The sequence below is a fragment of the Oncorhynchus gorbuscha genome, linkage group LG16 (assembly GCF_021184085.1).
Source record: "Oncorhynchus gorbuscha isolate QuinsamMale2020 ecotype Even-year linkage group LG16, OgorEven_v1.0, whole genome shotgun sequence".
Taxonomy (NCBI): domain Eukaryota; kingdom Metazoa; phylum Chordata; class Actinopteri; order Salmoniformes; family Salmonidae; genus Oncorhynchus; species Oncorhynchus gorbuscha.
This window is the reverse complement of record NC_060188.1, coordinates 66,506,287-66,533,980: the sequence shown is the minus strand read 5'-3', so window position 1 is coordinate 66,533,980 and position 27,694 is coordinate 66,506,287. Positions and strand designations below refer to the sequence as shown.

The following is a 27,694-nucleotide window of genomic DNA, read 5'->3' as shown; positions in this document are numbered from 1 at the left end:
CCTCCTTGATTCGGTCTTATGTTGCATAATTTGAAATTGTGTTTTTACATTGGATAAAAGCAGAGACACAGAGCTACAAAATTGTATTTCATACACTGCATTTGAGGAACAATGGGAAAGTAATTCTGCTTTGAAAGTTGATTAACTGAACCTCACTTTTGAGAAAATGGCCTTTGAATGTTTTGGTACATACTGGAGAGCTGCTCATTGTCTACACCCATTCAGCATCATTCACACACTCTTAAGCTTTAGCCGAGCGTTCTGTCCTAACAACGACGACAACAGTCAAGCACCCAAGCGAACTACTTCCAGTCAGAAATGAGAGAACAGCTCACATATCACCTTTGACATTGTCCCAAGCTTGAGTTCTTTTGCACACAAATCATACAATGATGGAAAGACCTGTGTGTTGTCCTTCTTATTGCAGACAGAAGAGCTCCAACTTTTTAATCATAGCCCCAATTTTGTCCCGCACATTGAATATAGTTGCGGAGAGTCCCTGAAATCCTAGATTCAAATCATTCAGATTAGAAAAAAACAGCTGTCAGGTATTCCCTTGGCAGCAAGAGGCTCTCGGTGGATACTGCAGTGTACCCAAGTGACGTCGGGAGCAACTGCTTGCAAGCGCGTTACCACTCCACTATGTCTCCCTGTCATGGCTTTTGCACCATCAGTACAGATACCAAAAATGGCAGCAGCTATGTTTGGCTACTTATGGACCGTTAGTGGAATTCCCGCGATAGAGTAACGGTTAATGTGATTGGATGTTAATTATTTGACTAGGGTACCTGTATTTGACATTGTGTTGTTATTTCGCTGAACACCTAGATGGCTTAATTTTATTTTTGGCAGTGAAACGAGGTGATTTAGGCGCGGGAATAAAACTCACCCAAATGTATAGCCCCATCTGACATTATAAATGTATTGTTTGAAAATGTGAAGAGATTAATTTTTATTTGGCATACCCCTGACGGCATTGCGCGTACCCCAGTTTGGGAATACCTGTACTACGTGATACATAAAAAAAGCCATGTTAGACAGGATTACCTACACATACTGACCAACTCAAATAGACAGAAGCGAGCTATATGGCAAACCAATCCGAACGCCTCTCTCGGCATGTCCAGCCCACTCATTATCTCAGACAATCATGGATAGGAGGTTGCTGTTTTTTTTTTTCTGTGGCTAAACCAACTAGGCTTGTAATTTAACAATTGTATTCATATTTACATGGCATACAAGTCTATTATTAAGACACATGGAAGTTCACATGTTCCAGAAGGCATTTCTACCAAAAAACACATTTTGATAAAAGGAAATGTACGTTCAAATGCCTCTCCTGTGAAGTAGTGACGTGGAACATACGCCTAGCTTTCTGGAATGGGTCACATATACTCTTCTCATTCTTCTCTGTACGTCAGAGCATCTTTCAAATTAAACATAGATGAAGAGTGTGTGTGTGTGTGTGTGTGTGTGTGTGTGTGTGTGTGTGTGTGTGTGTGTGTGTGTGTGTGTGTGTGTGTGTGTGTGTGTGTGTGTGTGTGTGTGTGTGTGTGTGTGTGAGTGTTTGCATGAAGTCATGTTTCTTGTACAAGCTGATTTGAAATACATTTTCCATGTTTGGGAAGAGATTCCTGTGGCCACGGTAACTCTCCCCAGAACAACCTCAACCAAAGCCATGCCTGGAACACATCAGTCGCTGATTAGAGGGGAACAATTAAAAAATGCAGTGGAACTGGCTTCGAGATCCAGAGTTAAGTTTGAAGGTGTGAATCATGACTCACTCTCTCTCTCCATGCCACCCCTCTCAGGCCCCCATTGTGGCCACTAGAGGGAGCCCTTTATCAGGGACAGCGCTGAGGAGGCAGAGAGAGAACAGGAGGAGAGTAATTCATAGTAATTCATATCCCTGTCAGTAAACATGGTTAACCTTTGGCTTTTAACCATTCACCATTTCACAACTTCATGTTTTCATAGCACTATGGGTCAGATTGTCTGTAAGAGGAAGTCGCACATGCACGAACGCACAGACAGAGGAAGTCGCACACACACGAACACACAGACAGAGGAAGCAGTGTGCAGACATGGGATGCAGTTTCACAATGCAATAAAATAAGGGGAGATGTGAATGAGGTAAAGATTAGTCTGTGTACATAGACTAAAGAGGAGAATTCTGACAAATTATTCGAAGACAGTTGACAGACGCGCTCGCCAACACACCTCTGTGACTAGCTGACTGGTCATTAAGGGATCAGAGATAAATAAAATACCATTTGTATACGTTCAATTACTTATGCAGAAGTAATAAATGTATACAAATGTAATTTAACTTATCCCCAAAAACCTTTACCCTAGGATACTTTAACTGGTGACTAACCGGGAGATTGAATTGCCTTTATCAGGTCACTACAGTCCCCGGTTCGAATCCAGGCTGTATCACATCCGGCCGTGATTGGGAGTCCCATAGGGCGGTGCACAATTGGCCCAGAGTTGTCCGGGTTTGGCCAGGGTAGGCCGTCATTGTAAATAAGAATTTGTTCTTAACTGACTTGCCTACTCACTCACTCACTCACTCACTCACTCACTCACTCACTCACTCACTCACTCACTCACTCACTCACTCACTCACTCACTCACTCACTCACTGTGATGATGTGTCTCTCTGAAATGAAAACAGGAATTGGGACTCTTTGCCTTTTGACTCTGTGGGACATGGCAGGACTCCCAGATGTTAACTCTGATATTCTGAGATTCAGGGTTATTCAGATATCAGATATATCAATGTTAGGGAGGTCTTGGCAGGTCTACACACACAATCGTTCATGTACCAGCTTGTGTCACCCCATACCTGTTTAAGACAGTAAGTCAGCAAGACACAGTTAATCTATGAAGTATAACATGCAATCTCCTGCCAGGACTCCTTGACACAACCTTTTCTGCAGTGAAAGGATGAGGACTGAACATGTCTGTTGATAGAGTTTATTAACCTTGTGTATCATCACTCAGGATGGCAGTTATAAATGCTTGGCTCAGGTTTCACAACATCCCCGCCCCATCTCCACCTCCCTCCTCTCGCTCCCCTTGGAGAGCAATGCCCCTCTTCCATGTCACATGGGTTCACATGAGTTCATTACATGCATGATTTCTTCCCTGTTTGGAAAGGGCCTTTGAACTCACAATGCTTGCCTACCATAACTCATTACATGACAAGAGCAATGGAGAAACAGATGACTTGTGTGGAATTGTCCATCAAATAAAAATTCCACTTCATATAATGTAGTGAAGATATTTACATTTTTTTCTTCACAGGATAAGATTATAAGCATGATATATTATTGGAGTTGTATATATGTAAGGCGCCTCCTCAATCTATAATGATCATTTTCTTTGAAAGTATACGTTCAAGTATGCGTTGTTTACAAAGGACAAAAAGTTTGTAAAAAATCTGTAGAAAAATATATGGTATATAAAAATGGTATAAAAACAACCAACATCTGAAGACCATTAGTTTGGTAAGTTTGGTTATCTAATGCTCTCTTTGGTCTGATAACGCTGATCTTCAGTTCATAGATCAGGTGTCCTGTAATACTCACTAGAGGTAGAGATTACCCTCTAGAGGTCTAGGATCAGTTTATAGCAGCTTATCCTCCCCAAGTCCTAACCTTAACTATAAGAGGTATATAAAAAGATCTGACCCTGTTTCAGTGGATAGGGAACCACTCAGACTGGTCCCAGAGAATGACATGCTATAGTAAACGTGCCATGGCTCCGATACAGCACTTGCTGTACACATTATTACAGTCAGTTTGGGCGCAGTAATGGTGTACCTTCTCTATGCCCAGTTTTGGGAGAAGGGAACTATGTAGTTCAAGCAGTAATTGAAATACATTTTGCAGTGGCTTGGTGTTACTTGAACTAAATTAAAATATGGTAGTATTTTTAGTAGGTAACTAGAAAGGTATAGGATAGCCTGAACATGTGACAGTTGGTTTGGTGTTTCTAGCTTGAATGGTTCAAGGGTTACTGTTGGTGAGGTAGTTTATGCAAATTTGAATAGTTCTAGTTAATACGTTTTTTATAGAATTGGAAGTTATGATAGTCTGAACATGTGAAAGTTGGTTTGGTGTCTCTAGTTTGAATGGTCTCAGAGTTACTGCTGGTGAGTTACATGCAAATGTGGAACACATTCATGTAGTTATAGTTAATGATTTTAAAGTATTTGAAGTAGGTATAGTCAGAATGTTTTAAAGTTGGTCTTGTAGCTTAGCTTAACTGGCCAAGGAACTGGTTTATTTTGATAAGCTACCCCTGTATTCCTATGGTTCTCATTTAAACTCATGTTCATTTTTGCACATTTATAGTTAAAGTATACATAGTTTAAGAAAATCCTTTGACAGGAAATCTAAGTTGGGTCAGTCTGAACATTTCAATGTTGGTTTGGAGTTAATAGCTTAATAGAGATGCATTTTCCATTGAAATGCATTGGGAGCTCATTTAAATATTGATATGGTTCAAAAGGTATAAATGTTATCAAAAATATTTTTCTCAAGCAACCCCAGTTGGGGCAGTCTGGGCATTTGGAAGTTGGTTTCGTGTTAAATCGTTTAAGCTCGAGCGGCCTAAGAAATCAAATAATAATAATATGAGTATGTAAGAAATCTAGAGTTGCACACCTAATTACTTTTTGCCATGTAGGGGTGTAGTTAACTACTGAAACTACACCCTACTTTTTTGTAAAATAAAATGGGTGATGTAGTCAATAATTTCATTTTTTCTGCGTCACACCTGCCTAATTATTTTTTGTTCATTTAGCAAACGGCTTTATTCAAAATTGATTCATTTTTGTACTGGTCCACCATGGGAATCAGACCCCCAACCCTGGCATTGCAAGCACCATGCTCTGCCAATTGAGCCACACATTACTTAATTCTCACTTGCCTATATGTGTTTAATAGGCAAATTACACATTCTGTTGATACCCCAAAGTGATGTGTGATTGCAACTGGTAGTCTATGACATTTCAGATGTCATTTTTATTTTTATACATTTTCACTAAGTAGTTTGGATGTAGTGAACTCCTTTTTCAAAGTAACTTTAGTTTAAGAAAACTATATATTTTTGTTAGAGGGTAGCTTTAGTGTAGTTTAACTTCTTCCAGTGTGAAGTAATTGCTAGCTTGGTAACCTATATTTTCAGAGTAGCTTCCCCAACACTTTCGAAGCAGCTCTCATTTCTGTAGTCTTCATCGTGACCCTCTGGGGGATAGAAATAGACTTTATACGCAGTTCGCAATTCAGTTCTTTCTTTTTTTATTTTCTCCTTCTCTATCAGGCCTCTCTCATGCTGCCATATTCTGCAATTCTTTGGAGGCGGTGTTCTTGTCTGGACTCAGCTCTCTGTCAATCATAGTGTATCCCTGTCCTGCCTGCTTGCCTTGTTTCCCTGCCCTATGTCTCAGGACCAGGAGGGAGAGCAGGAAGCAGACAAACGCTCCGGTGACAAAGAATGCCTGCAGACCCAGGAACCTGCACACAGAAGAGAGGGGGGAATATCAGACATACTGTATACTCTATAACAGGCCTGGATCTGAGAAATACAGCATTGGAAATACTTTTAAATACTTGAACTGTGTTTGATTTAGTTTGCCTGGTAAAATGGTCCGTAACAACTCTATGCTAAATCAAGCGCATCTCAAATACTTTCTAGTATGTTGACATGGCTGACATATCTGTTGGCTCTTGCCTCTGTCTGAAGAGGTCCATGTTGTAGTAGTGACAGGACGTCTTCCTCCCACACTTCTTCCCCCAGATGATACAGGTGGTGTCTATGGCAGTGCCATACAGAACTGGGGCTGGCAGGAACGCTGGAGACACACATACACAGAATTATAAACACACATCCATGCACGCACACACGCACACAGACATGCATGCACACACTGTGTAAACATTGATTTAAATGAGTGCCTGTGAGGGGATTCTTCTTGAGTGGCAGTGTTTTTATATTAATTATTCCCGTAGAGTCTTATTTCCATTGGGCACATGGTCCTGCTTAAAGGTAGAGTCAGCTAAATGACATTGCATGAGCAGAAACGTAGATATTGCGATGAGTGAGATGCTTCACACTTTACAACGTGGTAGCCAAGCGACCAAAACAGCAGAGAAGTTTGGTATCTCGCTCCAATGCTCTTAGTTGTTGTGGAAATTGACCCACTATGCTGTTTGCTTTGTGCATCTACGTCATATTGCTGACTCTACTGTACCTTTAATGTCACCTAACAGGACAAACAGAGTAAAATTCAGGGTTAAATATTTAAAAGGCAGTTTCCCAGACATTTGCTGTTAAAATGATGGATGTCTGCTCGAGCAGAAAAGTCAATCCCCGTAGGTCATTTATCTACATTTCTTGGAATCCAAGGCAAAGAGCTGAGTGTGGCTGTCTGTGTAATGCTGATATACAGTGTCTTCAGATAGTATTCACACCCCTTGACTTTTGCACATTTTGTTGTTTTAAAAGGTGGGAGTAAAATGGATTTAATTGTAATAGATCTACACAAAATATTCTGTATTATTATAATAATAATAATACATTTTTTTTAAAGTAGGAAAATAAACACTAAAATGTTTTGATTACATAAGTATTCATACCCCTGAGTCAATACGTACACATTAGAATCACATTTGGCAGTGATTACAGCTGAAAGTATTCCTGGGCAAGTCTAAGAGCTTTGCACACTTGGATTGTACAATATTTGCACATTATAAATGTCTTAATTCTTCAAACTCTGTCAAATTGGTTGTGGATTATTGCTAGACCTCCATTTTCAAGTCTTGCCGTAGATTTTAAAGGCAAAACTGTAACTAGGCCACTTATTTAATGTTGTCTTGGTAAGCAACTCCAGTGCAGTGTTTACTGTATATGGCCTTGTGTTTTAGGTTGTTGTCCTGCTGAAAGGTGAATTTGTCTCACAGTGCCTGTTGGAAAGCAGGCTGAACCAGTGATGTATTGTGTTGGATTTGCCCAAAACATAACGCCTTGTATTCAGGACATGAAGTTCATTTTTGTCCATTTTACTTTAGTACCTTATTGCAAATAGGATGCAGGTTTACTTCTTTTCACTCTGTAATTTAGGTTAGTATTGTGAAGTAACTACAATGTTTATCCATCCTCAGTTGTTTCCTGTCACAGCCATTAAACTCTAACTGTTTTAATGTCAACATTGGCCTCATGGTGAAATCCCTGAACGGTTTCCTTCCTCTCCGGCAACTATATCTTTGTTGTGACTTGGTGTATTGATACACCATCCAAAGTGTAATTAATAACATCACCATGCTCAAAGGGATATTCAGTGTCTGCTTTTTAAAAACATTTTTACTGATACCAATAGGTGCCATTCTTTGCGAGGCAATGGAAAACATCCCTGGTCTTTGCGATTGTATCAGTGTTTGAAATTCACTTCTCAGCTGAGGAACCTTACAGATAATTGTATATGCGGGGTACAGAGATCAGGTAGTCATTAAAAAATAATTTTAAACACTATTAATGCACACAGTGTGAGCCCATGCAACTTATTTTATGACTTCTTGTTAAGCATTATGTGACTTGTTACTCCTGAACTTATTTAAACTTGCCATAACAAATGGGTTGAATACAGTGCCTTGCGAAAGTATTCGGCCCCCTTGAACTTTGCGATCTTTTGCTGCACTGAAAGTAAAGGGGCTGAATGTTGTTAAAAAAGTTTGAAATATCCAATAAATGTCGTTCCACTTCATGATTGTGTCCCACTTGTTGTTGATTCTTCACAAAAATACACCGTTTTATATCTTTATGTTTGAAGCCTGAAATGTGGCAAAAGGTCGCAAAGTTCAAGGGGGCCGAATACTTTCGCAAGGCACTGTACTTATTGATTCAAGACATTTTCAGCTTTTCATTTTTATTCATGTGTAACAATTTCTAAAATCATAATTCTACTTTGACATTGTGGTATTGTGTGTAGGCCAGTGACACAAAATCTAAATGTAATCCATTTTAAATTCAGGCTGTAACACTGTAACTCACCCAGCACTCTGAAGAGCATGTACTGAACCCCCACAGCAAAAGACTTATCCTCTGGTCTCACTGTCCTGCAGAGGTGAGTGGGAGAGAGAAGGACAAATTGATGGAGTGGGTAGATGGGACGGAGAGTGAAAGGATGGGTGATGGGTAACATCAGTAACAGAATCAGTGCTGGTGTGAAGAAGCTACTGGCCAGCTGGACGGAACTGCGTTTAAATCAGAGTGAATCACAACAGCTGAACGGATGCAGTAAACCATGTCAGACTCTCTCTCTCTCTCTCTCTCACACACACACACCCCCATCCACTTTATCTTAATCTTTGTTGTTGCATGCACCTTAGAGACTTGCTTTTTCTCTACATATAATCATTGAACATTGGTCACTTTAATAATGTTTACACACTGTTTGAAACAAACATTTTGCTGCACTTGCAATAACATCTGCAAATCTGTGTTCGTGACTTTGATTTGCAGATGCTCTCCCTCTCTCTCTCTCTCTCTCTCTCTCTCTCTCTCTCTCTCTCTCTCTCTCTCTCTCTCTCTCTCTCTCTCTCTCTCTCTCTCTCTCTCTCTCTCTCTCTCCTCCCTCTCTCTATCCCTCTCTCTTTCATTGGTGTGTGTGTGTTCAGTATGTTAGTATCATGTTAGGCCTGTGCGTGAATGCTATGTGTGTCTGTTCTACCTCAGTATCATCATGTAGGATGGGGTCTGTGAGAACGATGCAATAAAGCAGGTGAGAGCTGAGAGAACCATGAAGGGCAGGAGGAGGTGTTTACAGTCACTACCGCATGTCCCTGGCAATGCATAACCATAGGATCTGCTGACCCCTATGCAGCCACAGTCGGTGTATTTCTGTCAGAGAGACAGAGAGAGTCACATGACGTTAACCACTGGCCAATCAGACTCACACCATTGCATCTGGAAGTAACTGTTGGTATTCGTAGGTATGAATGAGAATCTCACAAAGATGTTGAAAAAACATTATCAAGAAACAGTCTATCTGGCTTCAAGCAAAACGAATATTCTTCTCCCAGGCTTTGTGTGATGGTGGCGTGTGTGCGTGCATGTGTGTGTGTGTGTTGGTTTAAGAATGCTGAGTCTGGCTTTAAACTGTTTTCCGTGCAGTAGGCATCGGATTGTGACAGTAAAGCAGAAGTGAGGCCCCTTTAGAGTCTGTCTGGCACGTCTACTACCTTGAAACCCATCATCTAGTGTTTCTTCAGTCATTATGCATCTTATATGATTTCATTTTCTCTCTGCATTCTTGTTTAAGCAAATATAATACATGGAAGATTCATTGAATGGGAATGGTTGGCCAGGAGAAGTTAGGATTCGGCCCATTAATGGATAGGCAGGTGTAGTGGTTTACCAGGATTTTGCTGGTATTGTCATCCAGTACTTTGGTCAAGCAGCCTGCATGACAGGGCGATCTGAACTCCACCCCGTCTGAGCCACACACAGGGTTAAAGGCCTCAGTTGGACAGGAGCACCCAGAGCTACACTCCAAAGACCTGTTCTGTCTGAGAACAGAAGAAGATGTAAGAGAAATGGTGCCTGGTACAATATGGCAACATATGGCTTAAGTGTTGTTTTAAGGAGGGCGGAGAGGTGAGGGTAACCTTTTGAGACGGCAACCTACTTGGTGGGGTAGACGCCAGTGACCCTCTGTGTGGAGCAGCCGAGGAGGAGGAGAGGCAGTGCGGTGAGTATACACATCAAGATGGCTGACGTGCACATGAGGGCGGAGCCTCGAGTAGAGATTTTCAGCCTCCTCATCAGAGCCCCGCCCAGCACAATGCCCAGCACCGCCAGAGGGATGTTCACCCCACCTACAGGCACACAAAGATCAAAGAGTAAGGGTCACTCAGAATAAAGCAGTAGGCACGTTCCAGATCATGTTAATTGCAGTCGCCCTGCACATCGGAGAAGACAGCTATGTTAATATGGTTCCGGAGACATTAAACACTGTGAGATATGCACATCCCGACTTTGAGAAAGACAATCTGGAACACAACCAATGTTTCCCATTACTTAGGCAGGGTAGTTCCCCTCTGCCTAGCTCTGTTAACCCCCTTCTAAAAATGGTCAGCCTTATTTGGTTGTCATGGAAAATGTTGATATATTGGCAGCTTCAGTTGCTAACACTGGAGATTCTGCACCCCGCCAAAGAACTGGCTACAACACTGGGGTAAAGGGCAAGTAAATCCTATCCAGATTTGAACCTGTTCATCAAAGAGAACACATTGTATTCCAAGGCTATAAACATGGGTGGGAGGGGTTTGATTGGCTGTGCTCTGCACATACAATTATCGTCTGGACAGCATCTGCGAATGATTACCTCCAGTTGATCATTAATCTGACAGATTTTTATGCAGATTTTTCTACTATGCTAATTAGATTTGGGGCGGCAGAGTAGCCTAGTGGTTAGGGCGTTGTAACCGGAAGGTTGCACGTTCAAACCCCCGAGCTGACAAGGTACAAATCTGGCGTTCTGCCCCTGAACAGGCAGTTAACCCACTGTTCCTAGGCCGTCATTGAAAGTAAGAATTTGTTCTTACTGACTTGCGTAGTTAAATAAATAAATAAAGATTTCCACGGGGCGAGGACATTGACTTTAGGGGATTGAAAGTGTTTATGTGGTAGTTTTCTATGCGCCCTGTGCTTTCCATAGGCCATTGGAGAGTTGAAGCATAATTATCCTCAGCTAATACTGTGTATATGTCAAATACTGGAGGTGTGCAGATTTGACTGAAGAAATCACTCTCCATTGAGTGGAATTTTCATTTGGTCCATTGGTTGAATTTCCATTTGGTCCTATTTCTATTCAAATGAACCGTAATCTAAACCAGGATGTTCCATAGAGATAACAAATGGTGTCTCTCACCGATCATCATGTTGGAGAAGGAGGCGGTCTGGGTGAACTGGCGCTCTATGAACTTGGCCATGAAGGTGGCAAGGCCGGCTATCATAGCTGCCAGGTGGACCTGTGCCAGCACCACCAACAGGTAGATGGGGTTCCGCAGGGTCCTCAGGGCGATACGGGGGAAACCTGGGAGAGAGAAGGGGAGGGGAAAGAGAGGGAGATGAGGGGGAGAAGGAAGAGGCGAGCGAAGCCGCTGCTATCTGCTTCAGATCATATTTCAGAAGGGATGAGAAGCAACAATAGAGGAAGAGAGAGACCACCACAACTACTTTTCATATACTATCAGTATCATGACAGTGACCGTCACCCTCAACACCATGTAGTTACACACAGACACAATGAAGGGAAATGGAAAGGAAACAGACGGATGTGGTCTTATAAAAGAGTCTAACTTTTGAGGAACTGTTTGAGGGTGAGCTCCTGGACGGGGTCTGGCAGTGGTTTCTTTTCCTCCTCGGCTCTGGGTTCTTTGGCATTGCCTGCAGCTTCCTAACCAGGGGAGAGGAAGATCCACAATTATGCTCTTTACTCGTGTTAAAACAGATTTGAGTGTGAATACGGTACAATAAACATGTAATCCTGCCTGTATTGCATTAACTCTCTCTAATAGCCTTTGCAGAGACCTGGGTCACACGATGTGGCAAAGAGATAGTTTGTCTGTTGGCGAAATGATCAAATTATCAAATGTAAAGTGTATTTTTATTTTCTTTCATCTTTATTTAACCAGGTAGGCTAGTTCAGAACATGTTTTCATTTACAACTGCGACCTGGCCAAGATAAAGCAAGCAGTGCAACACAAACAACAACACAAAGTTACACATGGAATTAACAAACATACAGTCAATAATACAATATAAAAGTCTATATACAGTGTGTGCAAATGAGGTAGGATAACGGAGGTAAGGCAATAAATATGCCATAGTGGCGAAATAATTTCAATTGAGCAATTAAACACTGGAGTGATAGATGTGCAGAATATGAGTGTGTAAGTAGAGATACTGGGATGCAAAAGAGCAAAAATAAATTACAGTATGGGGATGGGGTAGTTGGATGGGCTATTTACAGATGGACTATGTACAGGTGCAGTGACCTGTGAGCTGTTCTGACAGCTGGTGCTTAAAGCTAGTGGGGGAGATATGAGTCTCCAGCTTCAGTGATTTTTGCAGTTCGTTCCAGTCATTGGCAGCAGAGAACTGGAAGGAAAGGCGGCCGAAGGAGGAATTGGCTTTGGGGTGACCAGTGAAATATATCTGCTGGAGCCCGTGCTACGGGTAGGTGCTGTTATGGTGACCAGTGAGCTGAGATAAGGCGGGGCTTTACCTAGCAAAGACTTATAGATGACCTGGAGCCAGTGGGTTTGGCGACGAATTTGAAGCGAGGGACAGCCAACGAGAGCATACAGGTCGCAGTGGTGGCTGGTATATAGGGCTTTGGTGACAAAACGGATGGCACTGTGATAGACTGCATACAATTTGCTGAGTAGAGTGTTGGAGGCTATTTTGTAAATGACATCTCCGAAGTCAAGGATCGGTAGGATCGTCAGTTTTACGAGGGTATGTTTGGCAGCATGAGTGAAGGATACTTTGTTGCGAAATAGAAAGCCGATTCTAGATTTAATTTTGGATTGGAGATGCTTAATGTGAGTCTGGAAGGAGAGTATACAGTCTAACCAGACACCTAGGTATTTGTAGTTGTCCACATATTCTAAGTATGCTGCAATGCAGTGCACTCAAGTTACACACCAAGCTTTAGAGCTTTTAAAGCTCCAGCATTCAAGAGACAGAGAGAGAGACTGTGTGTCTGTGTTTGTTTTTGTGTGTGTGTGTGTGTGTGTGTGTGTGTGTGTGTGTGTGTGTGTGTGTGTGTGTGTGTGTGTGTGTGTGTGTGTGTGTGTGTGTGTGTGTGTGTGTGTGTGTGTGTGTGTGTGTGTGTGTGTGTGTGTGTGTGTGTGTGTGTGCGTGCGTGTGTGTGTGTGTACGCCAAGTTATGCTTTGGCATGTTAATGTGATATCCAGACTCTTTCACTATTGAGCAAGACCTGGCACGAGCATTCTTCTTTGTGCTTAGATGCTTGATTAGAGAAACATGAACCAAAATCTGCTAAAAATAATATTTCAGAATGATGGATATGAGCCAAGACCTTATTCAACAAGGTCAAACCACATCACTCTCACCTGCTCTGAACCACATCTTTTCTATGAGAGAAGATTGTGCAACTTTCATTAGAGTCAATAAATCATAAATACATGTCATGACTGTGACACAGCTGGTACACAATCACCTCTTTTGGCATCTGTTGGGGGAAGAAGAGGTAGGGCAGGGAGGTGAGAAAGAGGAAGGAGGCTGCCACGACAAAGCCCAACCACCAGGCTCCCACCCAGCGAGGGTCCCCTCTCTCCAGACCTATCTCATCTGCTGACAGGAGAGAGACATGTTATTGTACTAGTGGCAAAGTACATTATCAATAATAAAATAAAAATATTTGATGAAACTATTGAATCAAATAATAAATTGAATCAAATGCACTGTATGTATAGAAGTGTACCCTGAGCACAGTTCCTGGTTTCAACATGTTATTAAAACGTTTTCAGCAATTTTAGACGGTGTTAAGAGAAAGTTGTTTTTTTCCCTTGGTATCATGCAACAGAACATTGAATCTCCGTCAAACGTTTCCAGGAAGAAATCACAGTCTTTCACTTTCAGTCATTGAAAATGAATGTGAAGCTTCTCCCAGTGAAAGAGAGTGATTTCTTCCTGGAAACTCAGTTTGCCGGAGGTTAAATGTTCTGTTGAATGAGGTCACACTGACTGTGGGAACCCAAATTCCAGTTAAGAACCTATTTTACTCCAAAAAGGGAGTAAAGCAGATTTCTCTCATGGAAATGAATCTCATATCATGCACTGTTTTACAGAAGTAAATAAGTTAAATTATTCATTATATGCAGTGCATTAGGAAAGTATTCAGATCCCTGGTTTTTTCCACATTTTGTTGCATTACAGGCTTGTTCTAAAATGGGTTATATTGTTTTTTTTCCACATTTTGTTGCATTACAGGCTTGTTCTAAAATGGGTTATATTGTTTTTTTCCACATTTTGTTGCATTACAGCCTTGTTCTAAAATGGGTTATATTGTTTTTTTTCCACATTTTGTTGCATTACAGGCTTGTTCTAAAATGGGTTATATTGTTTTTTTTCCACATTTTGTTTCATTACAGGCTTGTTCTAAAATGGGTTATATTGTTTTTTTTCCACATTTTGTTGCATTACAGGCTTGTTCTAAAATGGGTTATATTGGTTTTTTCCCACATTTTGTTGCATTACAGGCTTGTTCTAAAATGGGTTATATTGGTTTTTTTCCACATTTTGTTGCATTACAGGCTTGTTCTAAAATGGGTTATATTGTTTTTTTCCACATTTTGTTGCATTACAGGCTTGTTCTAAAATGGGTTATATTGGTTTTTTTCCACATTTTGTTGCATTACAGGCTTGTTCTAAAATGGGTTATATTGTTTTTTTTCCACATTTTGTTGCATTACAGGCTTGTTCTAAAATGGGTTATATTGTTTTTTTCCACATTTTGTTGCATTACAGGCTTGTTCTAAAATGGGTTATATTGTTTTTTTTCCACATTTTGTTGCATTACAGGCTTGTTCTAAAATGGGTTATATTGTTTTTTTTCTCCACATTTTGTTGCATTACAGCCTTGTTCTAAAATGGGTTATATTGGTTTTTTTCCACATTTTGTTGCATTACAGCCTTGTTCTAAAATGGGTTATATTGGTTTTTTTCCACATTTTGTTGCATTACAGGCTTGTTCTAAAATGGGTTATATTGGTTTTTTTCCACATTTTGTTGCATTACAGGCTTGTTCTAAAATGGGTTATATTGGTTTTTTTCCACATTTTGTTGCATTACAGGCTTGTTCTAAAATGGGTTATATTGTTTTTTTCCACATTTTGTTGCATTACAGGCTTGTTCTAAAATGGGTTATATTGGTTTTTTTCCACATTTTGTTGCATTACAGGCTTGTTCTAAAATGGGTTATATTGTTTTTTTTCCACATTTTGTTGCATTACAGGCTTGTTCTAAAATGGGTTATATTGGTTTTTTTCCACATTTTGTTGCATTACAGCCTTGTTCTAAAATGGGTTATATTGTTTTTTTCCACATTTTGTTGCATTACAGGCTTGTTCTAAAATGGGTTATATTGGTTTTTTCCACATTTTGTTGCATTACAGGCTTGTTCTAAAATGGGTTATATTGGTTTTTTCCACATTTTGTTGCATTACAGGCTTGTTCTAAAATGGGTTATATTGGTTTTTTCCACATTTTGTTGCATTACAGGCTTGTTCTAAAATGGGTTATATTGTTTTTTTCCACATTTTGTTGCATTACAGGCTTGTTCTAAAATGGGTTATATTGTTTTTTTCCACATTTTGTTGCATTACAGGCTTGTTCTAAAATGGGTTATATTGTTTTTTTTCCACATTTTGTTGCATTACAGGCTTGTTCTAAAATGGGTTATATTGGTTTTTTTCCACATTTTGTTGCATTACAGGCTTGTTCTAAAATGGGTTATATTGTTTTTTTTCCACATTTTGTTGCATTACAGGCTTGTTCTAAAATGGGTTATATTGTTTTTTTCCACATTTTGTTGCATTACAGGCTTGTTCTAAAATGGGTTATATTGGTTTTTTTCCACATTTTGTTGCATTACAGCCTTGTTCTAAAATGGGTTATATTGTTTTTTTCCACATTTTGTTGCATTACAGGCTTGTTCTAAAATGGGTTATATTGTTTTTTTCCACATTTTGTTGCATTACAGGCTTGTTCTAAAATGGGTTATATTGGTTTTTTTCCACATTTTGTTGCATTACAGCCTTGTTCTAAAATGGGTTATATTGTTTTTTCCACATTTTGTTGCATTACAGGCTTGTTCTAAAATGGGTTATATTGGTTTTTTTCCACATTTTGTTGCATTACAGCCTTGTTCTAAAATGGGTTATATTGTTTTTTTCCACATTTTGTTGCATTACAGGCTTGTTCTAAAATGGGTTATATTGTTTTTTTCCACATTTTGTTGCATTACAGGCTTGTTCTAAAATGGGTTATATTGTTTTTTTCCACATTTTGTTGCATTACAGGCTTGTTCTAAAATGGGTTATATTGTTTTTTTCCACATTTTGTTGCATTACAGGCTTGTTCTAAAATGGGTTATATTGGTTTTTTTCCACATTTTGTTGCATTACAGGCTTGTTCTAAAATGGGTTATATTGTTTTTTTTCCACATTTTGTTGCATTACAGGCTTGTTCTAAAATGGGTTATATTGGTTTTTTTCCACATTTTGTTGCATTACAGCCTTGTTCTAAAATGGGTTATATTGTTTTTTTCCACATTTTGTTGCATTACAGGCTTGTTCTAAAATGGGTTATATTGGTTTTTTCCACATTTTGTTGCATTACAGGCTTGTTCTAAAATGGGTTATATTGGTTTTTTCCACATTTTGTTGCATTACAGGCTTGTTCTAAAATGGGTTATATTGGTTTTTTCCACATTTTGTTGCATTACAGGCTTGTTCTAAAATGGGTTATATTGTTTTTTTCCACATTTTGTTGCATTACAGGCTTGTTCTAAAATGGGTTATATTGTTTTTTTCCACATTTTGTTGCATTACAGGCTTGTTCTAAAATGGGTTATATTGTTTTTTTTCCTCATTTTGTTGCATTACAGGCTTGTTCTAAAATGGGTTATATTGGTTTTTTTCCACATTTTGTTGCATTACAGGCTTGTTCTAAAATGGGTTATATTGTTTTTTTTCCACATTTTGTTGCATTACAGGCTTGTTCTAAAATGGGTTATATTGTTTTTATCCACATTTTGTTGCATTACAGGCTTGTTCTAAAATGGGTTATATTGGTTTTTTTCCACATTTTGTTGCATTACAGCCTTGTTCTAAAATGGGTTATATTGTTTTTTTCCACATTTTGTTGCATTACAGGCTTGTTCTAAAATGGGTTATATTGTTTTTTTCCACATTTTGTTGCATTACAGGCTTGTTCTAAAATGGGTTATATTGTTTTTTTCCACATTTTGTTGCATTACAGGCTTGTTCTAAAATGGGTTATATTGGTTTTTTCCACATTTTGTTGCATTACAGGCTTGTTCTAAAATGGGTTATATTGGTTTTTTTCCACATTTTGTTGCATTACAGGCTTGTTCTAAAATGGGTTATATTGTTTTTTTCCACATTTTGTTGCATTACAGGCTTGTTCTAAAATGGGTTATATTGATTTTTTTCCACATTTTGTTGCATTACAGGCTTGTTCTAAAATGGGTTATATTGGTTTTTTTCCACATTTTGTTGCATTACAGGCTTGTTCTAAAATGGGTTATATTGGTTTTTTCCACATTTTGTTGCATTACAGGCTTGTTCTAAAATGGGTTATATTGTTTTTTTTCCACATTTTGTTGCATTACAGGCTTGTTCTAAAATGGGTTATATTGTTTTTTTCCACATTTTGTTGCATTACAGGCTTGTTCTAAAATGGGTTATATTGGGTTTTTTTCATCAATCTACACACAATAGCCCATAATGACAAAGCAAAAACAAATTTATTTAAAAAAAACAAGTCTTCCTGGGTATGACGCTACAAGCTTGGCACACATGTATTTAGGGAGTTTCTTCCAATCTTCTGAGGAGCGTCGCTGCAGAGCTATTTTCACGTCTCTCCAGAGATGTTCGATTGGGTTCAAGTCTGACCTCTGGCTGGGTCACTCAAGGACATTCAGAGACTTGTCCCAAATCCACTCCTGCGTTGTCTTGGTTGTGTGCTTAGGGTCGTTGTCCTGTTGGAAGGGGAACCTTCATACCAGTCAGAGGTTCTGAGTGCTCTGGAGCAGGTTTTCATCAAGGATCTCTGTACTTTTCTGTTTTCATCTTTGCCTCGATCCTGACTAGTCTCCCAGTCCCTGCCACTGAATAACATCTCCACAGCATGATGCTACCACCAACATGCTTCACCATAGGGATGGTGCCAGGTTTCCTCCAGATGTGACACTTGGCATTCAGGCCAAAGAGATCAATCTTGGCTTCATCAGACCAAATAATCTTGTTTCTCATGGTCTGTGAGTCTTTAGGTGCCTTTTGGCAAACTACAAGCGGGCTCTCATGTGCCTTTTACTGAGGAGTGGCATCAGTCTGGCCACTCTACCATAAAGGCCTTCTGGAAGGTCCCATCTCCACAAAGGAACTTTAGAGCTCTGCCTGACCATCGGGTTCTTGGTCATCTCCCTGACCAAGGCCCTTCTCCCCTGATTGCTCAGTTTTGCTGGGTTGCCAGCTCTAGGAAGAGTCTTGCTGGTTCCAAACATATTTTATTTAAGAATAATGGAGGCCACTGTGTTCTTGGGGACCTTCAATGCTTCATACATGTTTTGGTACCCTTCCCCAGATCTGTTTTTCAACATAGTCCTGTCTCTGAGCTCTACGGACAATTCCTTCGACCTCATGTCAACTGTGGGACCTTATTTAGACAGGTGTGTGCCTTTCCAAATCTTGTCCAATCAATTTAATTTACCGCAGGTGAACTCCAATCAAGTTGTAGAAACATCTCAAGGATGACCAATGGAAACAGGATGCGCCGGAGCTCAATTTCGAGTCTCAAAGAAAAGGGTCTGAATACTTGTGTAAATAAGGTTTTCTGTTTTTGTATTTAATACATTTGCAAAAATGTCTAAAAAACGTTTTTCGCTTTATCGTTATGGGCTATTGTGTGTAGACTGATGAGGATTTATTTTTTTACATCCATTTTAGAATGAGGTTGTAACATAACAAAATGTGGAAAAAGTCAAGGGGTCTGAATACTTTCCGAAGGCACTGTATATAACGTCCATATTAGTTCTATCTAAATATTTGCTCTTGCAAGAATGAAGTCATGTTCCATTAAGCTGCACTGTCTGTGCCTTGCAGAAGGCGCTAGTTCAGGCTTGAGGAAACACACACACACACACACACAAACACACACACGCACACACACCCAGACACACACACACACACACACACACACACACACACACACACACACACACACACACACACACACACACACACACACACACACACACACACACACACACACACACACACACACACCTCAAAACAATCGGGAATAATCTAGTATTACCTAAATTGACTTCAGCAGTCCTTTGAACAGTTTTGAACATTTATCAAATCATAGACAATGCTCTCACACCTTGATAAATGAGATGAATTCAACTGGAAAGCTGAGATCAATGAGAGCAGACTGCAAATACAGGACACTGGCCCATGATTGTTGTAAATCCAGTTTTAGAGGTATCTGAAGCATTGCAGGGTGAGAACATGTCTGTAGTGGTGGCTTTGGTTCACACAGAAGGAGGTTGAATATTTGCTTGTTAGAATTCACAGCAGTGGAGTGAAGATAAGGTCGTCGCTATCATTAACATTATTCCAGCTAGTCTTCATTAACACCTGATTTTATTCACTGCTTCAAACTCAGGCATGTAAAGAAAACACCCTAACGTGACTCTACAAAACCCACCCTATATTGCATTCCAACCCTAATCCTAGCTTTATGTCCACTTCCTGGTTCAACACTAACCCTAGCTTTATGTCCACATCCAGGTTCAACACTAACCCTAGCTTTATGTCCACTTCCTGGTTCAACACTAACCCTAGCTTTATGTCCACATCCTGGTTCAACACTAACCCTAGCTTTATGTCCACATCCAGGTTCAACACTAACCCTAGCTTTATGTCCACTTCCTGGTTCAACACTAACCCTAGCTTTATGTCCACATCCAGGTTCAACACTAACCCTAGCTTTATGTCCACATCTTGGTTCAACACTAACCCTAGATTTATGTCCACATCCCGGTTCAACACTAACCCTAGCTTTATGTCCACATCCTGGTTCAACACTAACCCTAGCTTTATGTCCACATCCCTGTTCAACACTAACCCTAGCTTTATGTCCACTTCCTGGATCACCACTAACCCTAGCTTTATGTCCACTTCCTGGTTCAACACTAACCCTAGCTTTATGTCCACATCCCGGTTCAACACTAACCCATTGAAACTCATTGTCAGTGGTGTGATAAGAGAAAACATGACCCCTGGATGTTCCTTGGATGTGTGTGTGTGTGTGAGTGTGCGCGTGTGTGCGTGCGTGAGCGAGCAAGTGTGCTAACCTTTGGACATCTTGTCGATGTCGACATAAAAATTCAGCATGAAGGAGCCCATCATGAAACCAAATGCAGGACCGATAGACGTGACAGCCAGGAGAATACCTGCAGGGGGGAACCTCAGTCAGACATAACACTCCTGTCGTGGGGTCAATACAGATAAACAGAAAATAAAGTGTGATTGCTCATGATTTGCTTCTCCCCAGATCATACTTCCGAGTTGATGAAAAGAAAATGAAAGTCTGCACATGGTTTTTAGACTTAACATGACACAGCCTTGAGAGCTGCAAACAATGAGTGGATACAATACATTCACTTTTGTTTCATTGCTATCTTTTCACCTTCTGCACCAGGGTTATGTGTGAAATGTCTCATCTAGCACTCCATTAACATCCCTGCAAGTATTCCCAGTATTGGAGGTTATAGAGTTCAGGCAAAAGTTGCAGGAATGTTGCAGAAGTATGGTGGAACGCTCCCTCTTAAAAAACAACAATGATCTATTGATTTGTAGATTTAAAAAACTGACGATTTGGCCCAAAAGACCTGCATCAGAATGTGTATTCCCAGTATTTCAAGAATTTTCTGTGTATCCCAGTCATTCCCAGTGATCATACCGAGGTAGAAGGGAGAGTTTCTCTTGCTGGCATAGTCATCAATGTAGGAGATCCCGAAGGGTTGGATGGGAACGCCGCCGATTCCCAGGAGTAGCTGTCCTAGGAGCAGGAGCGGAATACGCCCTGCTGAGCATGACTCTCCTGCTGTGTGCAGCTGTGATTGGACAAGGGTGTTTGGAAGGAGCTCTCTAATTGGCAGAGACCAGAGTTGTCATCCTTGGATTCTATGGAACAAAGGTAGAGGTAGGAAGGAGTTAGAAGTTAGGTGATAAAAAGTATTTTTGTTTTGAGATTCAAACAAATGTGTGTTTGTGTGTGCGTGCGTGTATTTGAATGTGTGTACGTGTCTGCATTTGTGTGTGTGTGACTTACGGCTGATGTGGACTGTGTACTCATAGGGGCCACTGATGAAATGAGGCAGGGCCATCATCAAAGCGGCCAGACTGGCCACCAGTGCCCCTCCACCGATGAACCGTGGCCGGTGAACACGGCTACCAAAGAAACTCACAAACACTATCAGGACCGTGTTCCCACCTACACACACACACACACACACACACACACACACACACACACACACACACACACACACACACACACACACACACACACACACACACACACACACACACACACACACACACACACACACACACACACACACACACACACACACACACACACACACACACAGTCTTGTACGGCTAACCTTGACTTGAGGGGACAAAAAATTCAGGCCCATTTAAAATCCTATTTTCCCTAACCCTTAACCCTAAACCTAACACTAAACCGTACTCTTACCCTAACCTTAATCTTAACCCTTAACCCCAAAAAACTAACCTTTTTACATGTTTATTATTTCACCTTTTATTTAACCAGGTAGGCCAGTTGTGAACAAGTTCTCATTTACAACTGTGACCTGGCCAAGATTAAGCAAAGCGATACGACATAAACAACAACACAGACTTAGACATAGAATAAACAAACATACAGTCAATAACACAATAGAAAATTCAATATACAGTGTGTGCAAATGATGTAAGATAAAGGAGGTAAGGCAATAAATAGGCCATAGTGGCGAAATAATTTCAATGTAGCAATTAAACACTGGAGTTATGTGCAGAAGATGAATGTGCAAGCAGAGATACTGGGCTGCAAAGGAGCAAAAAATAAAAATAACAGTATGGGGATGAGGTAGTTGGTTGGGCTATTTACAGATGGGCTATGTACAGGTGCAGTGATCTGTGAGCTGCTCTGACAGCTGGTGCTTAAAGTTAGAGAGGGAGATATGAGTCTCCAGTTTTAGTGATTTTTGCAATTCGTTCCAGTCATTGGCAGCAGAGAACTGGGAGGAAAGGCGGCCAAATGAGGAATTGGCTTTGGGGATGACCAGTGAAATATACCTGCTGGAGAGCGTGCTACAGGTGGGTGCTGCTATGGTGACCAGTGAGCTGAGATAAGGTGGGGCTTTACCAAGCAAAGACTTATAGATGACCTGGAGCCAGTGGGTTTGGCGACGAATATGAAGCGAGGGCCAGCCAACGAGAGCATACAGGTTGCAGTTGTGGGTAGTATATGGGGTTTTGGTGACAAAATGGATGGCACTGTAATAGACTGCATCCAATTTGCTGAGTAGAGTGTTGGAGGCTATTTTGTAAATGGCATCGCCAAAGTCAAGGATCGGTAGGATAGTCAGTTTTACGAGGGCATGTTTGGCAGCATGAGTGAAGGATGCTTTTTTGCGAAATTGGAAGATGATTCTAGATTTAATTTTGGATTGGACATGCTTAATGTGAGTCTGGAAGGAGAGTTTACAGTCTAACCAGACACCTAGGTATTTGTAGTTGTCCACATATTCTAAGTCAGATCCGTCCAGAGTAGTGATGCTGGACGTGTGGGCAGCGATCGGTTGAAGAGCATGCATTTAGTTTTACTTAAATTTAAGAGCAGTTGGAGGCCACGGAAGGAGAGTTGTATGGCATTGAAGTTTGTCTGGAGGTGAGTTAACACAGTGTCCAAAGAAGGCCAGAAGTATACAGAATGGTGTCGTCTGCATAGAGGTGGATCAGAAAATCACCAGCAGCGAGAGAGACATCATTGATGTATACAGAGAAAAGAGTCGGCCTGTCGAGAATTGAAGTCCCCTTTGCCACCCCCATAGAGACTGCCAGAGGTCCAAACAACAGGCCCTCCGATTTGACACACTGAACTCTGTCTGAGAAGTAGTTGGTGAACCAGGTGATGCAGTCATTTGAGAGCTCTTTCAACCAAGGCATTTGAGTCTGTCGATAAGAATGTGGTGATTGACAGAGTCAAAAGCCTTGGCCAGGTCGATGAATACAGCTGCACAGTATTGTCTCTTATCGATGGCGGTTATGATATCATTTAGGACCTTGACCGTGGCTGAGGTGAACCCATGACCAGCTCGGAAACCAGATTGCATAGAGGAGAAGGTGCGGTGGGATTCGAAATGGTCGGTGATCTGTTTGTTAATTTGGATTTCAAAGACCTTAGAAAGGCAGGGTAGGATAGGGAGTGTCTCCCCTTTAAAGAGGGGATAACCTGTCATGGCAGCTTCCCATTCTTTGGGGATTTTAGACGATACGAAATAGAGGTTGAGCAGGCTAGTAATAGGGGTTGCAACAATTACGGAAGATAATTTTAGAAAGAGAGGGCCCAGATTGTCTAGCCTGGCTGATTGGTAGGGGTCCAGATTTTGCAGCTCTTTCAGAACATCAGCTATCTGGATTTGGGTGAAGGAAAAATGCTACTCCGGGAGGCTTTCTCACGGGCAAGCATCATCTCACTCCTTGCTGTGGGGGTGCAGGGCTGTTGACTGGGGTACCGGGGTAGCCAGTTGGAAAGCATGGCCAGTGTTAGAAAAATGCTAATTGATATTCTCAATTATCGTGGATTTATCGATGGTGACATTGTTTCCTAGCCTCAGTGCAGTGGACAGCTGGGAGGAGGTGCTCTTATTCTCCATGGACTTTACAGTGTCCCAGAACATTTTGGAATTTGTGCTACAGGGTGTAAATTTATGTTACAAAAGCAAAGGCTAGCTTTTCTAACTGCCTATTGGTTCCTAACTTCCCTGAAAAGATGCATATCACTGGGGCTATTCGGTGCTAGTATGCAGACCACTCCTCCTACGCCACAGGATGTTTTTGTGCTGGTCAAGGCAGTCAGTTCTGGAGTGAACCAAGGGCTATATCTGTTCTTGGTTCTAATTTTTTTAAATGGGGCATTAGTTAATGATGTTTGACATTATTTAAGATGGTGAAAAAAAAAGCACTTTTAAAGAATAACGCTGAATGCATCCTCTTGGCCCTAACCCTAACCCTAACCCTAGCTACTAATCCTAAATCTAAAATTAACCTTAGTTCCTAACCCTTTACGTAATTCTAACCCTAACCCTAATTCTAACCTGCTAACGAATGGCCTAAACCCCATAGAAAATGCAGTTGAACTTGTGGGGACTAACAAAATGTCCCCAGTTGGTCAACACATTTTCTATTTTCTGTTTCCATTCTTGTGGGGACTTCTGGTCCACACACACATCTGAAAAGAATAATCATAACCCGATGAATTTGCAACAAGTCAGCCTGTTATCTGAACCAGCTCAGTACCAGTGGTCTCACATTGCCTTAGACTTCACCTCATTGAATGACCCTCTCATTCATGATGAAAAACATTCCCCTGGAGCTAAACTTCCTTCCGAAGAACTAGTGAGAGAGAGGGCAGACATCATTGTAGTAGAATGAAAAGAATAATCATTCAAAACCCGAGTTCTGTCGTTTGAATTTGCAACAAGTCAGCCAATCCTGTTATCTGAACCAGCTCAGTAGAGTTCCTATTGGTGGGGTGATTTCATTTAGTCTTTGGGTTACCAGCCTCCTCTGTTTTGTATCCCACTTGCCGTAATTGCGTTCCCTCCTGTCAAGCGTTTTTCCGTGATTGTGAATGAGGCCAGGATGCCAGAGCAGGATTAAGAGTCTGCGGCCTGGCAACCTTCCTCTTACGAAGCCGTAAGTTGACTCCAGTTGTTCGTCCTCCTCTATCTAGTGGAGATGGAGCTTAATAAACTCTGTGTTAAGATCACCTGCACCCAGACACCAACAGTTGGGTTACCTGAGGAAAGCCGAGATCTGGAGCCATGCATCACCCTGGCATAGTGCTGCAGGTTTCGCTCGGTCTGGACAGTTCCAGAATGTCTCGTGAACTAGTTTAACCCACCTTCTGGATTTGGAGAGAGCTGCATTTAGTTTCCCACAGATCCTTTCCCTGATTAGACTCCCTACGGATTATTCCTTTGTGATACGTGTAGTAATTGAGTTTCGCCCTGTCCTGATCGTGTTTTGATTGCCGGAATCATTCATAATTAATATAGCCGACCTGCAGATCTGATGAGAATGCTCAACTCTGTTTCTGTTAAGTCGCGTTTGGGTCTTCACCTTCAACATACCTTTCCACAGTAACTTTATGTGGAACTTTTTTGTCATGTTTCACGTATTGTCACCTTTATGTAAAAGAAATGATGTAATGTAACAAACGTAATGCTACTGTAGTTACCTGGAGGGCTATAGAGTCTGGTCTGTTTCTTCTGTCTCTTTAGGAATGGCCACTCTGTAGGCCTATGGGTAACTTTATGATCTGGATTTTCACTCCCAGAACATATCCTCACCGGTCGTGATTGTAGTATTGATACAAACTGCCTAACCCTAATCTTTTTGAAGTCATTCTTTATTTGCCAAGTTTCTTATCATAGTTTTAACTCTCCTAAGAAGAAGATACAGTTTTACAAGTGAATTCACAAGGAAGTAGACTCATGTAGTTAAAAGCCACTTTACAGTTGAAGCCAACGTGTATGTGTTTCTTTAACTCAAGGGAACACGACAAGGATGTGCTGAAAACACCAGGAAACACAACCCTTCCTGGGGCTACAGAGGCAAAAACCACTTTTCTCGGTTCCAGTAGACTACAGGACACACATCAAAGTGTTCACTACATTAAGAAATAAAATACATTTCAGATTGCAAAACTATCCTCGTTAGGAAGATTTGCTTCAGAGGTAGGCGTGGGAGCCATTTTCCTCTCTGACGATAAGGTTCATGGACCTTAGATTTTTTGCCTAGCCCAGTCCACAACTCGGATATGCTGTCAATTAATGGAGCTTAAACTTCTTAATGTTAGCACTGATGCTAGCTGTCTCTGTGACCCTAACATCACAGAATCCATGTCTAAATCTTCTGGACTCCTGAACAGCAGTCTGTAGACATAGATTTGCCCTTTGACCTCACTGGGCTTTTTCAACATTGCAGATTATTTACAAATCAGCTTGAATCATAAATAACTACTAATTATTATTTGGAGATCAGTCAATTTACTCACAACGCATCACAGATTTGATGCTCTTGAACACTGACACTCACTGAGACTTGGGAGTAATGATGTGAGAGGTGAGAGACATTGTGGAGTGAAAGTTCATTGGTCCGTTCCGTGTCTCCCAGTAAAATATTACTTGAGGAAAAGTCTAAAGTATCTGGTTTAAAATGTACTTAAGTACAGTGGTAGAAAAGGTACTCAGTTGTCATACCTGAGTAAAAGTAAAAGGAAACGCTATACATCAAATTCCTTATATTCATCAAACCAGACGCCACAATTTTCTTGGTTTCCTTGTTTTGTATTTTTAAATTTTACAGACAGACAGGGGCACACATCAATCATTTACAAATGCAATATCTGTGTTTAGTGAGTCCGCCAGATCAGAGGCAGTAAGGATGACAATGTGTTATTGTGATTGGTGCATCAATGGGACCATATTGCTGTCCTGCCTGAGCAATCGAAATATAATGAGTAGTGTTGGGTGTCAGGAAAATGTATGGAGTAAAAAGTACATTATTTTCTTTAGGAATGAGTCAAAGTAAAAGTAGTCAAAATATGAATAGCAAAGTACAAATACTCCAAAACATGACTTAAGTATTACTTCAAAGTATTTTTACTTAACCTTTCTAAAGGAAAGTGTGGGTCCCACGCCGGACAGTTGAGCTAACGTAGGCTAATGCGATTAGCATGAGGTTGTAAGTAACAAGAACATTTCACAGGACATAGACATATCTGATATTCCTAGAAAGCTTAAATCATTGTTAATTTAACTGCACTGTCAAATTTACAGTAGCTATTACAGTGAAATAATACAATGCTATTGTTTAAGGAGAGTGCATATAGTTATGAACTTGAAAATGTCTTAATAAACCAATTGGGCACATTTTGGCAGTCTTGATACAACATTTGAACAGAACGCAATGGTTCATTGGATCAGTCTAAAACTTTGCACATACACTGCTGCCATCCAGTGGCCAAATTCTAAATTGAGCCTGGGCAGGACAAATACGTATGTGTTTTTCTTGGTATTATCTTTTACCAGATCTAATGTGTTATATTCTCCTACATAAATTTCACATTTCCACAAACTGCTAAGTTTTTCCTTTCAAATGGTAACAGGAATATGCATATCCTTGCTTTAGGTCCTGAGCTAAAGGCAGTTAGATTTGGGTATGTCATTTTAGGCAAAAATTTAAAAAAAGGGGTGAATCCTTAAGAGGTACTTTACACCACTGGGAGAAAAATGTAATAAACGAGAACCAATAATTTTGGAAATTGTACACACAACAGCAACAGCTAGACGGTAAAATGCAATTTTGCTCATCAGAAGTGTTGCGTGGCGTTCTAAAAAGTAAATCTACTCTCATAGATTTCTATTCCTTTGATACTATTGGTATTTAATTGAAATTTGGCGCTAGTTGCAAGTGGAAATGTTATATGTAGTTTTGGTGGCGCAGCCTACCTTGATGCTGTTGAAGGGGCTCCTGCATCTGG

General features: G+C 40.6%; 1 pseudogene across 1 annotated transcript; it reads right to left on the bottom strand.

The window, feature by feature from the left end:
* Positions 1–2,970: 2,970 nt before the first annotated feature.
* On the bottom strand, positions 2,971–23,683 carry LOC123999791 (annotated as a pseudogene). Its single transcript, XR_006832507.1, has 13 exons — positions 23,605–23,683; positions 21,188–21,349; positions 20,816–21,039; positions 20,208–20,306; positions 13,260–13,390; positions 11,371–11,467; positions 10,940–11,104; positions 9,695–9,884; positions 9,425–9,575; positions 8,738–8,907; positions 8,059–8,123; positions 5,743–5,863; positions 2,971–5,525 (listed from the first exon to the last, which is right to left on the bottom strand). The product of XR_006832507.1 is annotated as a solute carrier organic anion transporter family member 2B1-like (transcript).
* Between the last annotated feature and the right edge of the window lie 4,011 nt (positions 23,684–27,694).